Raw genomic sequence first — 12,018 nt, 5'->3', positions numbered from 1 at the left:
AACAAAGGCCAATCACAAGAGCTCCTGTGCCAGACGCATGCAAATGCTTTCAAGATTACGGCGATCTCCATGGGGCACTGGCCCATAGGGGACCATGCCGCCAGGCTTGGCATACACTACAATTCGCATTGCCAAAGCTGCGGAGAAGAGGGGGGGGGGGCGGGGGGATAACTATCATGCACTGTCCTTGCGATTGTTCAGCTCTAGTTAGAGTCAGGTTACGGGCCCTGGGTAAACCATTCTGTGGGGACTTCAGAGAGATTTCTGGCTGCGGGCTGGGAGAGCTGCTTTCTGGTTCTGTAGATCCGAGCCGGCTGGACTTTGCCTACCTGCTCTCATAACAACAATCACGGCCTTAGGAGTTTGTGGTATCAAAACGACGCACCACAGAACTAAGTGGGCTTCTCGGAGCTGCCACTGATACCTACCTACTTACCACGAGCATGAGTCCTAAAGAAAGTTGGGAGAAATTAAGGAATCTCATAAAAATTTCACTTCCTTACTTTGAACCATCAACAAAGATAACACAATACCGCCAGCTTCATCTTCTCATTCCAGACAACACCTATCCAATTTAAAGGGGCAACAAATTAGGTCCTTTTCGAAAATGTGCATATTAAAGTGTCCTTCCATTAAGTTGGAGATACCAACCCTCAACCGACAAGCGATTGCTCCACATTCTTCATTTGAATCTTTAAACACGAGGAAAAAGGGAAGTCAATTTATAGATACTCGTAGTATACCCAAACCAACGTAGAGATAATTCAATGGTGATATTTCGCCTGTTCCCACTTTACAAGAGTGTTCCTGACGCTGATACGGAGTACAAATTTCTGTTCATGAATTTGGTCTTTAACCTTTGAATACTTGATAAGAAATCATCATTATCATTTCTCCTCGGAGCCATTCGAATCTCTATCTATATTCTGTTGAGCTCAAATTTCGTTTTGCTTGCTGGTTTGCAGCCAGTGTAGAACGCTTGAGCTACTACAGTTAGTCATCTCCAGTCGGTTAGAAAGGATCTACTTGGTGGATTCATTGGGAACACGGTAAATCAACCTTTGGTACAATAGTGGTAATGACTTAGTGTTAAGAGACTGTCTCGTAAGAGGGTAAAGTGGACTTTAAGTGGTGCTTGGTTGCACAATAGTGCGTAATAGCGGTGGAGTATCTACCTTTGTGGTTCCAGATAGTCCCTCCTTATTCAACCGAATTCGGTTCTAAGAGTTGAATGGTAATGTGATGTCACGTCATCCGATTCCATTCTAAAGTGATAACGAATCGCTTCTTAAGGAAATCAAAATTTGTGTGTCATCATTAAAGTTTTGGATGATTGAAATGCGCACATCCATTATCAGTGGTCTGTAGCCGACGAAGGTTCAACAGTTTAAAGTGCAGAGTGATTACGACAGGGTTCAAGTCGTTGTTTTTGTGCTCAATCGGTTCTGAATCCATCGATCAACTGTGGAATATTGAAAATAGTGTTCAAAAATAGAAATAGCAAAAGTTCTACGTCAATCGAATCTTGCTCCCTAGCAATGATTAATCTTTTATCTGAATCGGAAAGGAGAACTATCTGAAAGTGATATTCCATTTAACGGATACATACTCAACTACGGACTGCAGGACTACAGGATTCTAGTGAGATAAGCAACTATCGCGGTGATAAAAGTCACGTGCACGGCAACTGCATTGTGTCGTATCTATTTTTGAATTCATTCACCTGTGATTCGGGCAATCATAATTGGGTTCGTTTAAATTTTATGCAAGCTTGACAATATTCCGGGTACGTAATACTCTTACCATTCATATTATCTTTGAGTGAATCGGAGTCCGCAGTATGGATATAAAGTATCTACACACGTATAACACCGGATAGTGTTACCGAGTGTGGTATTGAGATGATGTGGTATTAGGTGACTATCTTTTCGTTCCAGGAATACTAGAAAGATAACGACTTTCAAATAGATGCGCATTTGAATTACGTTTCCTTATGTTGGATCCAGTTTCATATCGAAATATTATCTTTTCGGTATACTCATTGCATTTTCAACTTCCATAGTTTGTCGCAAAGATATTCGTCCTCTCCCAGGACATTGTCTGACAGGCAACACTCGGTCTAACGTACTACCTCGTTGTATCATTATTTCAGCATCGTCATCCCTGTTTACGATGGGGTTGATTTATATCTTGAAATGGTATCGATTTATTTAAATTTTCAGGGAATACTTCGAAATGCTCTTATCTTCGGGATAATGGGAGTGTAAGTAATATGAAAGGATGTTCTCTCGATATGTGGAAATAATAAAAGTAATCATAACTTCAAAAGCAGATTTTATGGGAGGGACGTAATAAAGTATTTCCACAAAAGGATGATATATGTCTGAAATTTTGAATAAAAGTGGAGGTATCAAGACAGGTGTATGTTGAATCCAGAGGGAGTTTCAAGCTTTTATGGTACCGGAAAATTAGAATGTTGAATTAAATAAATGACGGCGTAACTATTGATGCACAAGAAAAGGGTTAATTTATTCAAATTTTAGGGCGTTCCGAAAAACCAAGACCATTACCAGAGAGTATTAGAACCGGATGATCGTTAACCGTCTTGTTTGCGACGATTAGATGGGTCTTCTTCTTTTTCTTCAGCCTTTGTCCCATTCACAAGCGGGGTCGGCTCTTCGTGATCGGCTTCGCCATTTGGCTCTATCGAATGCCTGATCTGGGTGCAATCTCGAGGCTTTCAAATCCCCATCCAGCGTATCAAGCCACCGTTGCTTAGGTCTGCCTTTTGGTCGTTTACCATCGACTTCGATGTTCAGACCAATCTTGGCAAGTGAATTCTCGTTTGCACGAATTGCGTGACCATACCATCGAAGACGCCTCTCTCGCAATTTTTCCACGATCGGTGCAACCCCATAACGATCGCGGATATCCTCATTTCGGATATGATCTAAACGTGTGACGCCACTAGTCCAACGTAGTATCTTCGTCTCCATTACCGCAAGACGCCGTTCATTGTCTTTTATGGTCGGCCAACACTCAGAACCATAGAGAGCGACTGGACGGATGGCATTGCGGTAGATTTTAGATTTGAGACTTTCGTTGATACATCGATCACAAAGGACACCAGTTGTGGAACGCCACTTCATCCAGGTTGCGTTAATACGTAAAGCAATTTCATAACGCAGTTCTCCATTGGCTGATAGCGTTGACCCGAGGTATTTAAATCGCTCAGTTCTGGGCAGATCATTGCCGCTGACAGAGATTGTGCCTGTTTCATGGGGATCGGTCGTCAAAAATTCAGTTTTGTTTAGATTCAATCTGAGACCGTGTTGCATGAGGCGATCATTCCATTTTTGAACAAGTTGCTCGAGATCATTTTTGCTATCAGATGCTAGGAAAACATCATCTGCATAAAGCAGTGTGTAGGGCGCTGGACGTTGGATATCCCGTGTGACGGTGTCCATAACAAGGACAAAGAGGAGTGGTGAGAGGGCGCTTCCTTGATGAACACCAACAGAGACACGACGCGGTTTTGATACACCCGCCATACTTCGAACTTTACTTTTCGGATCGTGGTAGAGCAATTGAACCCAGCGCACGAGTTCTTCTGGCACGAAGTGTTGTCGTAAAGCATACCAGATGAGTTCGTGTGGTACACGGTCAAACGCTTTCTCTAGATCCAGAAAGGCAATGTAAAGAGGGCGATGCTTCTCACGGTGTTTCTCCATGAGTAACCGCGCAGCGTGTATTGCGTCAGTAGTTCCGCAGTTCTTGACAAATCCGGCTTGATTCACGGTTATTTCAACGATTTCGCGAATACGGTTGTCAAGAATGCGTTCAAAAATCTTCATGGTATGGAAAAGTAACCGGATCGGACGGTAATTTGAACATTCTGCTGGGCTACCTTTCTTTTTCCATATTGGAACAGTGGTACTTTCTTGCCAGTCAGATGGTGTTCTTCCTCCCTGAATAACCCGGTTAAAGAATTCACTGAGCCACAGTGTTGGGTCCCAGCTCTTCGCTTTCCAGAGCTCAGATGCGATGTCGTCAGGTCCTGTTGCTTTCCCCGATTTCATTTGTTTTATTGCCTCCTCGACTTCACTGCTACTGGTGGAACTGGTCCAAATGTCGGCAATGATTGTGGAAGTGGAGGATGAGCAAATTCTTCAGTTGAAATCTGCTCGAAGTATTCTCGCCATCTATCCGTTGCGGCTCGACGGTTGGTAAGCAAAGTACCGTTCTTGTCATTAACACAACAGAAGTGTTCGATATCCTGTGTGCGTTCATCACGGGTTTTAGCAAGTCGATACAGATCTCTCTCGCCATCCCGAGTGTCCAGTTTATCGTAAAGATTTTTGAAATGGTTAGCTCGGGTGACAGCGACCGCTTTCTTCGCCCCCCTGTTGGTATTCTTATAAATTTGCCAATAAGCAGGCGTTTTATCGTCGACAAATTTGTGGTAGAAGCGTTTCTTTTCACGGACCTTCATTTCAACATCATCATTCCAAAGCCAAGTATCTCGGTTGATGTACCGCTTACCTGGCTTGGTGACCCCGAGGGTTGCAGAGGCCGCTTTGTGGATCGTGTCTTTCATTTGGTTCCATAATTCTTCCACATTCGTAATGGTTGGCAATCGTATGAGTGAGACCGTTTCTTCTTTCTTCCCACCAAATCGTCACCATTTAATGCGCGGCGGGCCAGTGCGTTCCTCACGCTGTTTTATCGGTGGCTTAATTCGCAGGACGTCAATCAACGGCCGATGTTGAGGTGCAATGGTCTCATAGGGAACGACTTTGCAATCAGTGACAGTGGTAAAATGTTGGCGTCTTATGAGAATATAGTCGATTTGCGTTTTATTGTTCCCACTATAAAATGTGGGAAGATGAGACAATCGTTTGATGAACCATGTATTCGACGATTAGATGGGTATTGGCAAACACCATGCTGTCGCAAAGAAAATAACTTAAACAATCTTAGAACGCATCAAGGAACATCTTGAAAACTAGATCGACAGAGATCAGGCTGGTATCCGCTCTGGATCCCCTTTTTTAACCGAAGTTTCTGTACTAGATCTTGGGTTATATAGCTGCTCTGACTGCCTTGATCGATCAAATACCGAACTGAAATGGCATATCCTTCTCTTGCCTCTAGCTTAAAGACAGCTGTTAGAAGAGTGGTTCCGGACCATGACAATGCTGTCGAATTTTCGGCATGATGAACAGCAGAAGACGGATTATCCCCTTTGCACGGATGCATGGCAGTTGCCCTTTGCATATTTCGCATTGGAGATTCTAGCGTTTATCGCACGCTTCCTCCCTCATATATTTGTGGGAGACGCAGTAAATACAAACATGATAACGGCGGAGCAGTTTCTCCTTGTCGGTACTTTCAATGAAGTGAGGACACTGGGTTGTGATGTGCTTCCCTATACATAAGAAGCATTTAGTTCAGTTTCTCTTTTCACCATCCGACTGGAGGGCAAGGTTATCTCCTTCTGGATATTTCTCTTATTCCCAAGATCCTCCGCCTTGGATATCCCACTTAGACCACCCCACCCGGAGGACATGAGCACATATCTATTTTCTAGGAATTGGTCGATGTCATTTACCGTAACGGGCATTTTTGGATCTCGTAACGTTAAGTCGAACTCCCTCCGAGTTGTCATATCCATTTTCTTCGTCAGGACGAATGGAATGAATGGAATACCTTCATCTGCATTGAATCCTGCTTTCCGTAGGTTCTGAACTGCGGAACGCATGGTATCCAATGCTCTTCCCAGCGATCTAGTCTCCCTTTGGTTTATCTGAGATAAGTCAACTAACGCCTGAATTTCCTTTTCTATTAAGGCCCTCGATTACTGTATCTTCGGTCAAGAAGAACCCATGCTTGTTAGTAATTCTCTCCGTATATCCCTAAATGATCGATTACACGTTTCTCAACTTGCTCTGAAGCATCATTAAGCGCTCCGCAAAACCTCTTTCAGAACCATCGTATACGGAGTTAAAAAGGCTTTTGAATAGCTTGTATTGACTGATATCCCCACTGAATATTGGAATATCTGGGATTGGTGGGGCGGGTTGAAAACGATATCCTGAGTTCCAAGGGGAAAAATGGTTTGGCCGGGTCAGGCCGGGATCCAAGAAGGATTCTGAGCGGTTTGGCCCAGGAGTCCGCAAATATTCTGGGCGGAGCTGACTAGGGTCTAGTAAATAGTCCGGTCGTATTTGGGTGGGCAAGGGCCCAAGATTAGATGTACGCGGTTCGTCTCTCCACGTTGGGTAATTTCGTCTATCTGTATCATAGGCCCCCCACGCCCCTCCGAACGCAACTTCACACCTGCTTGAACTCCTGGGCAGGTCCCTAGCTGCTGCTTTACCTTGGAGTCTGTCGTTGACGTCTAGGCCCAAGTCTCGTTCTAATAACTCTGTTTCAACGTGTCTTGGGACGGTCCCCCTATTCGAACTTCCCTCACCGGGATCTATATAATTTTGAGTCGCTTGCGGGAATTTAGGGACTTGTTCCCTAACTGGCCCCAAAGGTAACGGGTCGGCCTCTGTTTGCCTGTTTGCCATCGAACTCCTTTGCTTTCAAATAAACTGATTGCATGGGTCCCAGTTTATTCTCTCGGAAGTATACTAAATCTACCGATGGATTCAGCAATAGGAGCCGTTTATGTTCTGCAATGAACTCTGAATAAATCTGCCGGACCTCACTCCACGCGGTTTCAAAGCGTTCCTTATTTTGCTTCTCCTGCCGCAATTTGCACAGTGTCTCCCGAACCTCTTCAATTTGTAATACCCGCTTCTGCTGGGCTTCAATGATCTCCTGGATCTCGATTTGACATGACATGACACGGAAGAGAGCCATGTCGAGGCCAAATACACCATTTGGTAGGTAACATGCTGATGCAATGACGGAAAAGAATCTCGCTATATCCAAATAGGCCATTTGCATAGCATGTGATGTAACGACGGAAGAGGTTAAATGCACACACAGATTTGTTTTCATTGGGCTGGCTCCAAAGATGCCGCTGCTGGAGAAAACTTGGCCAAATCGTTTAAACACACTAATTATATCGACACCCTGTGGATCATTTTGGAGCAGCATACGGAGTTCAGATCTCCGCTTCACTTGCTTTTCTTTGCTTTCGAAAAGACTTTTAACGGAGTCAACAGGGATACCAGATATGCATCTGGAATTCTTTAGGCCAGGGTTTCTTCTTGTCACCAATATTATTTATTCTTGGAGGGCTTCAATAGACCATGCATAAATGAGCAGAACATCGAAGGTCCTGATCAATTTGTATACATATCAAAGAGGCGTTGTTTCTGCCAGCGGTGGTATCGAAATGATGCCGCTCGACCCCATAGGGGAGTTAATCAGAAGGCGGAAGTGGCAGTGTATAGGTCACACATTAAGCTCCACAGCCGGTTGCTCATTGCAGTGGAACCCAATATCCCAAAATGGACGATGAGTGGGTCGTTTAGGGAAAAATGACGCTAAAAAGTAGGAGAAGAATATAAGTCTCTTGCAAAGTCTTGGAGAACGCTAAAACTCATTTCAGCAAACCGTGGATGATGATGTGCAGGCATGGTTGAAGCGATTTCCGGAGGCGTCCGCACTCCTCCTCTACTCTTCTGCGCCATGGTCCCTTGGAGTCTCTACGCCTTTGATGCTATGCCTATTAATGCAGACAAGGAGAGTGCGATGACTCATCAGACTGAGAATCTTGGTTTCGTTGGTTTTTACCTTCAGTCCAACTGTACTTGCCTCTATGTCCAAATACAGAACCATTTGGACAAAGTTCATGACGCAATAGGATCGGTGGGAGGAAATCCACCGGACAAAGCAAAATGAAGAAGTACACTCTTTCAGGACATGGTTGATGGCGGCCCAATATTCATCGATATGTATATATGTAGTATGTCTGTCGTCCGATCAACAAGATAGCTCTCCCACTAATGGTGAAGTGGTCGCTCTGACAACCCGTATGATGTCGAAACCTAACCGACCTTATGGTAGGCTCTGTGCTCAAAAAATGTGCTACCAATGACAAGGTGGTGCAGAAATCCACGAACCTCCCACCTTTATCGTTACGGTCGCCAAGACCATGTTTTCCCATCATATGTCCGAGTAAGGTAATGTTAGGGCCCACTTTGGTATTCAGATCACCCATCACGATCACAATTTCATCTTTAGGAAACCTCCCTTGAATCGCATGTAGAAAGCATCCTTCTCCACTGTATCGGAACTCTCCATTGGCGTATAGAAGTGTAAAATTATCGTACTCTTTAATCGGGACGGCGATATCAGCGTCCTACTCCCAAGTCAAGAGCGCACGTTGCAGTTGCCGTTAGAGACAACTCGATATCAGATTCGCGTCTGCTATCACCCGACTTTCCAAAGTACAAAAGCATATTGTCGCAAGAGGGAGAAGATTACTTATTGCTTCGCTTAGGCCCAGAATGTCCAGTTTATGTCATTAGAATTCCCGCTCAAGTCGGAGAAAGCTAACATTTTGAAGACCCCCGCTACCATTGTCAGGAAGTTTTCTTTTTGTGTATTTTCAAAACTAATCATAGCGGGGTAAGTTCGTCGTGATTGTTTTCGCCATTTAGTTCTGCAACTGCGAGGCTTTTAAATCCCCATCAAGCGTATCAAACCACCGTTGTTTCGTCCGCCCTTTTGGTCGTTTACCATCGACTTCAATGTTCAGATCAATCTTGGCAAGTGAATTCTCGGTAGCCCGAACTACGTGACCATACCATCGAAGACACCTGTCTACGATCGATGCATCTATCGCGGATATCCTTATTTCAGATGTGGTCAAAACGTGTCATGCCACTAGTCCAACGCAACATCTTCGTCTCCATTACCGCAAGACAGCGTTCATTGTTTTTTATAGTTGACCAACCCTCAGAACCATAGAGAGCGACAGGACGGATGAAATTGCGGTAGATTACACTATGCACTCGTCCTACCTCTCCTTTTGGCTTTCCTCCTTCTTTGCTTCTTCAGCAACTCCTCCTGTATTTTCACGATTGCGGAGCAAACCGTAGGTCAGTTATCTTCGCACTTCAGCATCTCCGCAACTAAGTTCTGCGGGTTCACGTTCCTGCCCAACGCTTGGTTTAGGCTTCTCCTCTCCATTGCAAATCTTGGGTAGTGAAACATCACATGTTCCGGATCCTCCGGTATGCCACCGTACTCAGGATAATTCGGAGACTCTTTCAACCCTAAGCGATCCAGATACTGCCTGTAGCAACGAGCGTGTCCCGTGAGGAACTGGCTATTGTTGTAATTGGTCGCCACATTTTTCCGTCTAAGCCACATTTTAATGTTGGGAGTGAGCCTGTGCGTCCACCAAGTCTTCGTAGACTCGTGTCATCTGCGTTCCTAGAGATCATGCGACTTTGATCTTGCCGCAATTCTACGCTCTGTGTGCCCCTCCATACATCTTGCATGGTACAGCACACTAATTTCTTTCGCTATTATGTCGACAGGGATCATGCCTGTCACCACCATCACTGCCTAATCTGATGGGGTTCTAAAAGCACTGCAAACTCTCAAAGGCCGGTAAATAGAGTTCACCTGCTTCCATCTCTGAGAGTTTGCAAGCGTCTTAGCCCACAGAAGAGACGATTTAAGCAGGATAGAATGCACCACCCCGATTAGAAGCAACTTCCGACAGTGTTTCGGTCTACCAATATTCGGCAACATTTTTGTAAGTGTCGCGATAGCACTGGCTACCTTTCGGCATGCATATTCTAGGTGTTCCCTAAAGCTCAATCTGGTGTCATTTACCACCCGCAGTTGGCTTTGATACGACGTTATATATACACCGCCTTCCACTTTCACAGTGCTATTTTTCCTGACGTTCATTGTTAAGGCCGCTTCCATTTCCGCGTCCATCAAGGTAAACCCGGCTCTTTTTAGGCAAGACTTTACCGCTCTTACTGTTTCCGGTGCGTAGACCTTCACATCTTCTGGGTGTTTTGCTGTAAAAACCACCGCTAGGTCATTAGCAAAGCCGCCAATCATAGTCTCCTATGGGACGAGGAAAGCAATCACCCTATTATACATGTGGTACTCCGGCTGTGACAATGTATTCTTTGGGGCCCTCATCCGTCCCGTACCAGAGAGTCCTCTCAAAGAGTTAGTTTTCCACCAAATTCTCAAAATACCCCTTTAATTCTGTTCCAGTTGGCCGACGTGATTGCGTTTTTGATATCCAGCATCAACATGGCACAGCAGCCGCAAAAAATCAGTGCGTCTTTTGCCAGGTTTACTACCATGCTACTTGCGTCCACCGTAGAGTGGGCATGTCGGAAACCAAACTGGCGTTCCGACAAATCATTGCGGACTCTGTGCCTTCTCTCAACCATCTCCACCGGGCTATCTGCTGAGCCTCTGGAAAGCCTCCTTGCCCGGAAACATGAAGCTCACAAACTTGCGATTTCGTTATTCTATCAGTATTTGGGTTACCTACTGGGGAACAATAGCTTTCTGGGTATAGTAGCGTTGCGTGCTTTCGTCACCCATCAGGTAATTTGAGTGGCTTTTTCTCTAGTCGTACCGTTCAGGGATATGATGAGTTCGAGCGCCGCGGAAAACGTGGCCCCCTCAAAAGCTTTCAGCTACCACCCGACATTCTCCGAGAACTCTTTTTCCAGTTCGATCCGCCCTAGAATTTATGCGGGTTGCCTGTTGGTTGCTGTGAGTATAGTCCTCGCTGACATGCCAAGCGACTCTACTGGCTGAAGCCACTCACGAATGTCAGGTCAATTATAGGCTACAAACCCCTTCCCTGGAAAGTGTACGAGGCCCCAATATTCGCCAGTACCATATCTAGCTCCGCGATTGCTTCGTGGAGAGCACGTCCCCTCACATTAGTTGTCCGGGTGCCTCATTCATGCATTAAAATCGCATACCATTATGATCGGCGAACATCCACTCGCACTCAAAACCAAAGTGGCAAGCATCTTCTCATACTTGGCAAGTGTAGCGCTGGGTGGAGCATAGCAATTGTAGACGTGAACGCCTTTTACGTTCGTTCTGATGGGACCCCCCTCCGGATGTTCCATTATTTCCTCTAAGGCTTGTTCTCCACAAGTCCATAGTGCCTTTTGGTCCGTTTGGTCTTTGACCCAAATGCAACCACCGTGGTTTCGCTATGGCTCACTAATTATGCCCACATCGATATTTTTCTCACTGATAGTTTGCGAGAGAAGATCCTGCGCCGCCTTGGTTGAGCTTGATTTATATCAACTTCATCGGCGACTTGTGTTAAGGGCTGCTCTGTGTTCGTAGCATCTGCTGCTGCCTGCAATGTGCCAATGGTCGATCCCTTCCTTCCCTTTCCCAAGTTAGCAATTTGGGCCTGCTCCACAGTGCTTGTTGATATGGCCCTCCGCACCGCATTTCCGGCATAGCTTCGACCTGTCATCGGTGCTGGAACATACCTTCGCGGTATGACCAAAGTCAGAGCATCTAAAGCACTGCTTCAGCGATACCTGTTCTTTAAGGCGACAAATAGCCCTGCCTATTTTTACTCTCCCTACTGCCGATGATGGCGGTTTGTGCCTTTGTCTGCCTTCATTCTTTTAAGAATGTCAGCGTATGATCCTTCGTCACGCTTGGAGGTGATGATAACCTCCGGTCATATCCTCCTCCTATCCCTCTTTCTCCGAGGAGCCACCTTTCTCCAGGCTTCACATCTTCTCTAGGGGGTTCACACTCTCTCCCCAGATTTGGGACTGCATGAGATTCACTTTTCTCTTAAGAGATTGCTGGCCAGTTGACTCATTCAACTGTTCACGATGCATCTTCCCCGGTTACTCCTCTCTCGAGTTTTTTGTGGTGTCACTTGTGTTGCCTGGCTTATTTTTTTGTTGGACGTCCGTCAAACGGAGCCAATTGTACACAATCCATCGCGCTTGTACCATTTAGCCAAGCTTCCCATTACTGCGGCACTGCGCTCGTTTGATACCGACGGCCGGAAGCCCGCTTGTCAAC

At 45.5% G+C, this 12,018-nt stretch overlaps 1 protein-coding gene across 2 annotated transcripts in view; it reads left to right on the top strand.

Annotated features, from left to right (window-relative positions):
• The first annotated feature begins 933 nt into the window (after positions 1 to 933).
• LOC119650304 overlaps positions 934 to 12,018 on the top strand; it is an 84,861-nt gene continuing 73,776 nt past the window's right edge. The window contains exon 1 of one of the 2 annotated variants that reach the window (XM_038052960.1): positions 934 to 1,049. The gene's annotated coding sequence lies outside the window, so the exon portion shown is untranslated. Of the gene's footprint in view, positions 1,050 to 1,493; positions 1,787 to 12,018 lie in introns of those variants that run through there. The other variant, XM_038052950.1, reaches the window with a different exon arrangement.

The sequence above is a fragment of the Hermetia illucens genome, chromosome 1, assembly GCF_905115235.1.
Source record: "Hermetia illucens chromosome 1, iHerIll2.2.curated.20191125, whole genome shotgun sequence".
In the NCBI taxonomy this organism is placed as follows: domain Eukaryota; kingdom Metazoa; phylum Arthropoda; class Insecta; order Diptera; family Stratiomyidae; genus Hermetia; species Hermetia illucens.
The sequence above is the reverse complement of the archived record's forward strand: the minus strand, read 5'-3'. Positions and strand labels throughout refer to the sequence as shown.